At 44.2% G+C, this 8,857-nt stretch overlaps 1 long non-coding RNA gene across 3 annotated transcripts; it reads left to right on the top strand.

Moving 5' to 3' along the window:
• The first annotated feature begins 3,462 nt into the window (after positions 1–3,462).
• On the top strand, positions 3,463–7,514 carry LOC125543575. 3 transcript variants are annotated; one of them, XR_007298575.1, is made up of 5 exons: positions 3,463–3,862; positions 5,231–5,332; positions 5,750–5,832; positions 6,216–6,308; positions 7,172–7,514. It is a non-coding gene; the product is annotated as an uncharacterized LOC125543575 (long non-coding RNA). The 3 variants fall into 3 exon arrangements; XR_007298574.1 differs by lacking the exon at positions 3,463–3,862 and having other exon boundaries at positions 4,720–5,332; XR_007298576.1 differs by lacking the exons at positions 3,463–3,862; positions 5,750–5,832 and having other exon boundaries at positions 4,723–5,332.
• The last annotated feature ends 1,343 nt before the right edge of the window (positions 7,515–8,857 follow it).

The following is an 8,857-nucleotide window of genomic DNA, read 5'->3' as shown; positions in this document are numbered from 1 at the left end:
ATCGGCGGAGCGGTCTGACCGGACTTCTCGCACACAGACTGCACATTTGGTTTTCACAACAGAGTCATACTAGTTAGTAATGAGACTCAAATGTTAAGACTAGCAAGTAATCTGCAGAAGAAACTTACCACAAGGAGCTCGTACATGGCCCTTGCCTGCATGTCATTCCGTGCCCTCTCCTCCTCCAACATCTTTGTCGTCCTCTCCTCCAACTCCCGCTGCCTCTCCGCCGCCTCCGCCAGAAGTTTCTCCGTTCTATCTCTCTCACTCTATATAGCAGCCTGCAACACCACTCGCATGACCATTTGTAATCATTGATGGAAGCGCACACAATGTAATGGAGAAAGATAGCTGAGTACGTATAACTAACCTTGAAGGCGAGTTGGACTGGCCGTTCACGAGGCCTTATCTCAGGAGCGGAGCTCGACTGGCGCGCCTTGATCTCCGGGAGAGTGCTAGGACAACGGATAAGTCCATCTCCCATGGCTATGGAGCCATGGGACCTCCCGCCACCAGATATCATCAGCAGCTCTGTATCAATGGGACCCTGGCTCGGGTTAAAGTCCTCCCCTTTCCTCGCCTTCCCCTGATCTCTATATTGCACGAGCTTGTCGTGGGCGGAGATGTTGGTGAAGTTCTTTGGATCATCGAGGTCAGACGCAGAGAATGCCTTGACTTTCTTGTAAGGGCCAGTGTGGGCCATGGCATACAGGTCGTACACCTCTGGCACCTTATCCGCCTTATTGTAGCGTGCCTGAAAGAGAGAAACAAAGTAAATTAGTAATTAAAGGGCTAAAGCTAGCATGATGAATGAATTGCATGAATCATGAAGCAAACCACATACCCAGTTCCGCTCGTACTGAAATAAGTTGGACCTGCCATGGTGGTGTGGCACACCTTCCATTTGGGCATGTTTGTCCTTGGCCTCTTTGTGGGTGGCCAGCCATTCTTCTGAGCACCACGCATTGACCAACACCTCCCAACAATCCATCCGATCCGCACACCATCTCGAAGGGGCCTAAGTTAGCAAATAGAAACTTGAGCGCTAAGGCTATGAATTACTAAATGATGGAAGTAAGTACAAGGCCTTAAGAATTACCTTCATGTACTTCTCCTTACTCAAGAACTTATCGCGGCACTCCTTCTTGGGCTTCTTGATACCACGCCCGGCGTAGTAGTCTCGAACAACCTGCACCCGAACCTCATGCCGTAAGTTCTGAAGTAGGCGCTTGCACTCCTTGTGGATAACATGATCCGCCTCCTCCTCGTATCCCTCCTCACACCTGTAGAATGTCTGCAATCAAATGAGACGATATTGATTAGTACAATTAATAACTAGCTAGTTGAAGATTTTTAATTGTGTAAAGGAGCAATTACCCAGAACTTTCTGATCACGACGTTTGCCCTCGTCTTGCACAAGACACCGTCGATAATCTCACCCGGCGGGGCCGGGGCAGCCAAGTAGTGCTCCCAAGTCAATCCAACCTCTGGAAGCCGACCCTCACCAGGCAACGTGACAAACCCCGGGAAGTTTTGCCGAATCAGAACTCCAAGGACGGAGTTGGGCCGGCGGACACTTTCATGGTGGTCCCAACCCCTGCAGCATGACAAGGCCAACACATCAGTTATTTGAAGAAACGTGAATGCAGAAGGTACAAAAAGATTAAATGCACTTACCTCTCCCCATCAGGGAAAATCAACCACCTCTGCTCGCGGGTCGCCGGCACGGACGGGAGCCGTGTAGCACCACGCTGGTAGACGTTGCCCCCCTCCTCCCCCTCCTCATCAGTCGGCTCCCCGCCATCATCAGCATGACCACTCGGCTCCCCGCCATCCTCAGGCTGACCCGACCAGGTACCCCATCCAGACGTGTGCTCCTCCGGGGTCTCGTGGGCCCAAGTCTCATGGGCCGAAGGCCCGTCGACCCGAGGCTCGTGGGCCGAAGACTCGTGGACCGGAGGCTCGTGGACCGGAGTCCGTGCAGCCTCCTCCTCAGACGAGTCCACCCTAGCGGTCACGTGCTTGGGTGAAACAGCTGGGGGCGGTTGTGAGGAAGGCTCCGTAAGAGTCACCCTACCTCCTCTCCCGCGACCACGTGCTGCACCTCCTCTCTTCTTCTTACCTCGTCCCCTGCTGGGCACCGCGGTCGATGAAGAAGGGCCCGGCGGTGTCGCCATACTGTCCAGCAATGCTCGGCGGAGAGGTGCGTGTGGAATGGAAGACCTCGCACCACGTGCCGATGAAGAAGGGGCCTCGGCGCGCTCCTGACCAGCGCCCACCATCTTTCAACACCTGCCATGACAAAGAATAAACGGAATTAGTACAACATAAAAAAAGTACCGACATGAATAATAATATGTATATCACTTAAGTGTATCATCATCAAGTACAACATAAAAAAATTGAATACCTGACACTACTAATAATCTCGATCAGTATCATCAATAAATGCATAATCATCATCATCACTATAATCAATGATGGGCTCATAGGGTTCATTGGCATCAACATGTGCAAGGCCACCTTGACGTAATCAGTCAAGCATTGACAAGTCATCCGCAGCAGTAACCTCTTCTTGTTCCGGCTCTTCTTGTTCTTCCTCTGGGGTGATGTCAGATTCATTGTCGCTGTCTACTTCAATGTTTTGGGGTGAAGTATAGCGGTTCTTGAAACGCTTTTTGGAAAGACGTGTCTCTTGGAAGAATTCTCCTTCATATGTGTCTGGGTTAATGTGAGGTTCATAATCCTCTTCCTTTGGGGGAGAAAGTCTAGCACGTGGCGGCACTTCATAAACGACATCCCAACCGTTCAGATTTGGATTAGTTTGGCAGGCCCACGGTAGATAGAATACTTGGGTCGCCTGTTGAGCCATAATATAGACATCAGGAACATCTAAATGAGTGCTTTGGTTGATTTCAACTAGCCCTATATGTTCATGACACTACACCACAGTAGGGTTTAAGTGACACACTTCTGTGGGGAAAGGCCCACTAATCTCTGCAAGAGATCAGTCGGCATAGCTCCGAAGCTTGGCCCTCAAATCATGTGTCGGCAAGTGTGCACAATGGTTGACCAATTATGTGTCAGCAATGACTTAGCGACCACGTATCTGTCGGTAACCACATAGCGACTTATCATGTGTCAGCAGATGTCTAGGCCTAGAAGATTTAAGTGTCGGCGTAGATAGGGTGTATGTTCTCATATTAAGTGTGGGCGTATGTGTACACCTGTCAAGCAGTGAAGCCACGGAACAATTGAGGCTGACTTAGGCGCGCGAGTGTTCTGAAAACAGGACTTGGCGCGCGGTCGGGCAAATTATTGGGCTGCGCGGCGGCCCAATTTGAGTCAACCCTAGAAATCGAATACCCAACCCAAATACATCCCCGTTCCATCCCCACTCCCCTGCCGCCGCCGTCCATCCCCACCTCCCTACTATCGCTCCACCACCTATGTCCCCGCCGCCGTGCCATTGCTGCCCTTGTGCTCCAGCGTCACCCTCGTCCTCGCTGCCCTCGTCCTCACGCTTCCCCCACCCCACCGACACATGTTCCCTACCATCGCCGGGGTCGCAGCCGCCGATAGACCGACCCCGAGATCCGTCCGTCCATCGTCCCCAACCCCATTCCACGTCCCCGAGCCCTCGACCCCATCCCCTCCTTCCTTCCTTGCAGTCACAGCCGCCGAGAGCTCCGTCCGCTGCCGCCTTCACCGACCAGCCCCCTCCCCCACCCCCAAGATGAAGTGAATGCCGCTTAGGGATTCTAGCGCCACCGCCAACCACCATCGGAGACTGCCATCCACAAGCGCCAGCATCGCCATAACTACCGAATCACCTCGGGGTGGTGGGAGTGGGCGTTGCTAGGTAAGCACCGATGGTGGGATCCCCAATTTGTTTTCTTTGTTCTTCTTCTTCCAACCGTGACTAGCACCCTGTGTCTCTAGTAGATCGAACTGCAAGTTTGCTGCAACTTTGGAGTTGTATTGTTGGTAGTTGCTGTGGAGTAGTTTGGACATGTTGTTGATCTGAAGCATAACCTGATCCCTTCTCACTTAATCAGCCCCTTTTTGTTTAAGAAGAGCGTGTAGTATTACAAAGGTTACTACTTGGATCTGTATACCACTGAGAAGCAAAGCAATCATACCTTGTTTTATTTTCTAATTGTTTTGCCCGATCGACGGCTAGCGGGACATGGTACTTTAGTTCTTGAATTCTAGGCTTGCAAGTGTCTGAATTCTAGGTCTGCATCAGCATCATATGTTAATCAGATATATGTGTAACCAGCTATACTGATGATATTGCTATAATAAATAGTAATTCTGGAGTACCACTTCTTTTTGTAGCTAGCATGTAGGCTATAAGCTCTCGTTGATGCTATAGATGGTCAGGTCGGTTTCAATTTTTTCCGGACAAAATTAGATTCCAACCTAGTTTGTAGGAGGTTTGGTAGATATACAAGTCACTATAAAAAAGTCAGTTGCACAGTCAAATGACTGAAGTGAAATATTCTCATTGGAGAAATTTGCAACTGTTACCAAATTGCAAATGCAGAATGAGATAATTGTAAGCTTAACACTGCAGAATCAATGTTTTATAAATATTGTTGGATTATCAAGTATGCAGTAGGGGATAAATTTTTAACGGCTGCCTATAATGTTAACATTGTCTAGGCAAATAACATGTTCTTTTCCGTTATTTTTTCCTTGAGATGGTAATACGTTTTAATACATGGCCTCAAAATCTGGAAGACGAAAGTCATTCATTGATACAAGTTTGTTTGCTGTGTTCCCTCCCTGTCATTTAAACCCGCCATTCGCTAAGTAATTATGGATAAAATTGTTGATCTTCTCTTGTACGGTTTGGTTCAAGCACTTGTGTTTATGGAGAAAATTTACACTAGCTTGCACCCGTGGTCAAACATTTAGGACAAAAATGCACCTGCTGCATGGCCTATTCCTTCAATTTGTGCAGTAAGATAATGTGATGAATCATTCATTCATATATTCATATATGTGTTCAGATGCTTCTTTCCAAACATATAAAATGTCTTCAGATGCATGTCTTCAGTTCATGTTTTTCATTTTTTCTTGGGACAGAAAAGTAGTATGTAATGCACGTATCTCCAGATGAGATAGGAGATAGATATATTTATGTGTCAGATACTACTGTCTGACTATTTGTGGTAATAAGTATTGGTGTTAAGTAGAATCTCCATTTTTGTTCCCATCATAGGACCATTAAACAGTCCGATGCGAGCCATATATTTGATATTAAGCAAGTTGTCTGTGGATGTTCAATACCCACCTAATTTGAGCTCCCCGTTTCCTTATGCAGGTAAATCCTAGAATTTTCATCACTTTTTAGTTCTAATTTTACCACTCTGCTTGATGCTTGCTTAAATTGGGTGCCTTCTCATAATACCTTTCTTGCTTTGAAGAATATATCATTTAGCATGCTTTTCTAAAAACAAGTCACAACACCATTTAGAATGCGACAACTGAGAATGCTAGGATATATTGACATGTGCAGCTAGACATTCCCTTGGCATTCATGATATTTATAGATGGATTCACCCTTCAGATATGGCATCATTATTTTCTCTTACTCATTTCATTCACTTCAAAATATCCAGGCCTTAGTTTCCTTAGTTACCCTCTTGCTGCTTCTGTTGGGTCTATGATTCCACAGGTGCCATATAATAATGTTTGTGAACTATGGACCTAATGGGTATGCTGGTGGTGGTGGTGGCAGGTACCAAAACAACAAGGTTCTTTCCTGATGTCCTGCTTATTGGAGGGGGGGGATGATGTAGCATCCATCACTAGTAGGCCAAGGTATTAATGCTGACATGTCTGTTTAAAATGGAAAATATAGCTAGTTTGCGGTGTGAGCAGATTTATAACTAATTGTAGCCTGTCAACCCCATTCTGACTGTAAGAAATTGGAAGATAAGAACTTCAATCATGATAATAATGATCTAGTTCAAGAGTAAGGCAGTACTTAAATCTTAATAGCGTCCATACATGGTGCTTTTATGATATGTTCATGTTTATTCTGGTGATGGCCTAATATTACCTGAACATCATTTGTGCATTTGAAAAAGTTCATCCATTATACTTACCAAGGACATAACTTCCAGTCCCTTGTCCTACTTTCTAATCTAATTTATGGTCAGCCAAGTTATCTATATTATTAAATGTAGTTTTCGTTTTCACAGGGTGGTTGATACATGTCTTCACATTTTTCAGAGCAACATGCAGTGGAAGAAGCAGCCTATGAACTGAAATAGTTTGCATAAGAAATAGGCGATGTGAGTATGTTATCATTTGATTTACACATAATATGTACAACCGATGAAGCTTTTTCCATAGTTCTCTTGTGGAACCCTGTTCATTTTTGATGAAAATAAAAATTCCCCAAGACTGATTTTTCTGTCATTTAGCTATTGTATTGATCAGATGATATTGAACTAAGAGCGCCAGTACATGGACTAGCGATCACACGTTAGAGTAAACCAAATGGCAAGCGAGGAAAATGTGTCACACGTAACACTTCAGTGTATCTGAAATTGTAGAACCTCTTTGTGAAATTATAGCATCACTATATAACTTTTCATGTCTTGTATATAAAACTGAACTCCACATACTGCAGTTTTAAAATTAAAAATATGAAATCACATGATGTAATCTGATGCTCATATACATTGGTTAGTATCTAGCATAAATATATCAGTTTGGTGTTAACACTTTCATGGTCACAATCTAAAGATCACATGGCATATACAGAACTTCACATACTGCAGTTTTTTGGGTCTGAAGCTGTACATTTTAATTCTAGTTCACCAGATAACATACAACCACAATTGTTTTTGACATTTATTTTCGAACTTTGAAGTGCACAAAAACGTTGGGGTGAACATATGAGAATTTGACCATTTATTTTCACCCAGTACCATTCAGTTTGAACATATGAGAATTTGGCCCAAAGCCTCAGGATACCTATGACAATTTCCTCCATATTATTAATAACTTTTATGAATCCACTTTGGAATAAAACATTTGATACATGGATGTCTTAATTAGGTGTCAATACAAAAATTTGCACTTATGTTAGATATAACTGAGTATATTTTAATTGGTCTCTTATCATCAAGATCGTGTCGAATATTTTCAGGTACTCAGCCACCTACTACACATGGATGTGATGACTTCGGAGTGTTCTGCAGCATTTGGCTGTTTGCAGTATTTTGGACCAGCCAACTTGTGGTCATGAATCTTATGTCTGTTTTGGACCATTTGGTGCTTCAAGTGTTTTGGAGCATATATCTTGTGCTCATGGGTGTGATATAAGTGTTTTGGTTCATTTAATGTTAGAACTCTTTTAGAACAGCAAATAGTGGTCCCTTTATGTGGCTTGTGTTTTCTCGATGGTGGTCAAAATGGCCAAACTTTGCTATGTAAGGACTGTCTTGTTTTTGAACTTCTGATCAATATATATATGTATGTTTGTGAACATATTATCAATGCTTGTGCAATATGTGTTCATCTTGATCCCGTTTGTGTATAACATTTGAGGATTGCATAATATTTAAGCCAGAGTAGTATCCAATTGTTATTTTGGATGTACAACATCTTATCAACAATTTATCTGTCGGGAAAACATTCCAACAGAGAAACTGTCGACAAAGGTACACCTCTAGCCATGCAGAGAAAGTGTTGGCAGAAGTACACCCATAGCTCGACAAACCATGTGTCGGCAAAGCTAAAGACCTTGCTAGACAAACCAAGTGTTGGCATAGGTAGGGTGTATGTTGACTTACCATCTGTCGGTATAGGTAGGGTGTACATAGACAGACCATGTGTCGGCGTATGTACGGTGTATAGAGACACACCATGCGTCGGCGTAGGTAGGGTGTATACCAACTAAAAAAGTGTCGGCAAGTGAACTTCTGTCGGCAATACCTTTGCCCACAGCAAGTCCTCTGACTCTTTTATCTTCTGTCAGCATATGTGTTAGCTACAAGTTATGTGTCGGCAAAGGTACCATATGCCAACAGATTGATGTGTCGCCAAAACTTGACCGTGGTGTAGTGTGAGTCCTTCTAGTCTCCTTTGGCTGAAACCAATAACATTTGAAGACTATGACATTCGGTGGGTTTTCACCATAGAACAGAAGTTCATAAATTGCTTCAACTCTCCCATAATACTCGGTACCTCCTTTGCCGATAGCAGATACACAACAATTTGTAGACTTTCGGTCGGCCATAGATAGCTCTTTGCCATAGGTACGAAAGCGATACCCGTTGATGTCATACTTGTCAAATGAACGGACCTTATAGTCAAAACCATTAGCGACTTGTCTCAATTCGGCGTCCATAGACTCTGAATTAGCCTACAAGTTTAATATGAAAGGATTGTTGCATTATGCACAAATTAGCGAATGAAATGAAATTATCTAATAGAAATTACCGTTTGTTTGAACCAAGAGATGAAACCGGGATAGCCACCTCCTTGCTTTGCGAGAAGCTCATACTCTTCGACGGAATCCTTTTGGATCTCCGCTCCATACAAGAATATGGCGACGTATCGACTGTATGACATATCCAGGAATAAGAGTAGTTCAAAGGAAATAGAAGTTGCGAAACAATGTACCGAGAACTTACTCGATGTACGGCGGCACTTCTATCAGGTTGTTGAAGATATACAACGAAATGGTCCGCCATTCTTCGTTATCCAAAGATACTGGATGTGAAACACTAGTTGGTGCGAGATTCCCTTTGAATAGGCTGAGGTTGGATCCACCCTTTTTAGGCTCGTCAGCATTGTACCGAGGCTTCGGATTATGCAAATGACGATTTTT

Source organism: Triticum urartu, chromosome 3, assembly GCF_003073215.2.
Source record: "Triticum urartu cultivar G1812 chromosome 3, Tu2.1, whole genome shotgun sequence".
Lineage (NCBI taxonomy): Eukaryota > Viridiplantae > Streptophyta > Magnoliopsida > Poales > Poaceae > Triticum > Triticum urartu.
The sequence above is the reverse complement of the archived record's forward strand: the minus strand, read 5'-3'. Positions and strand labels throughout refer to the sequence as shown.